Genomic DNA, 376 nt, shown 5'->3' with positions numbered 1-376 from the left:
CTTAATAAAACGCCCTCACGCCAATTGTGTACGACTATCTTGTGTTGGGAGGGGACTTTTTTTCCAGGCATTCATTGGGATGAAAGGCTTCCGATTGCCTCGAATGCATCTGCGCAATACAAAACGTTTGACAGCTTTATTTCGAGTTTTGCTTTGAACCACCAGGTTGGATTTTCTACGCGTTTCGATGCTAGATGAAATAGCACGTTGGATTTAATATTCAGCAATGAAAGTTCTATTGCATCATCTGTCTCAACTCTTCCTGGCATCAGAGATCATTTGATAGTAATCTTAAAAAATAAAGTGCGCAAAGAAATAAATAGCGAGTATGACCCCGAGGAAAATACTTTTTTTAAGATAAAGGTGACTTGCGAGC

This window comes from Ixodes scapularis, unplaced genomic scaffold (assembly GCF_016920785.2).
Source record: "Ixodes scapularis isolate PalLabHiFi unplaced genomic scaffold, ASM1692078v2 PGA_scaffold7__128_contigs__length_106722199, whole genome shotgun sequence".
Taxonomy (NCBI): Eukaryota; Metazoa; Arthropoda; class Arachnida; order Ixodida; family Ixodidae; genus Ixodes; species Ixodes scapularis.
Note: the sequence above shows the minus strand (reverse complement) of the source record.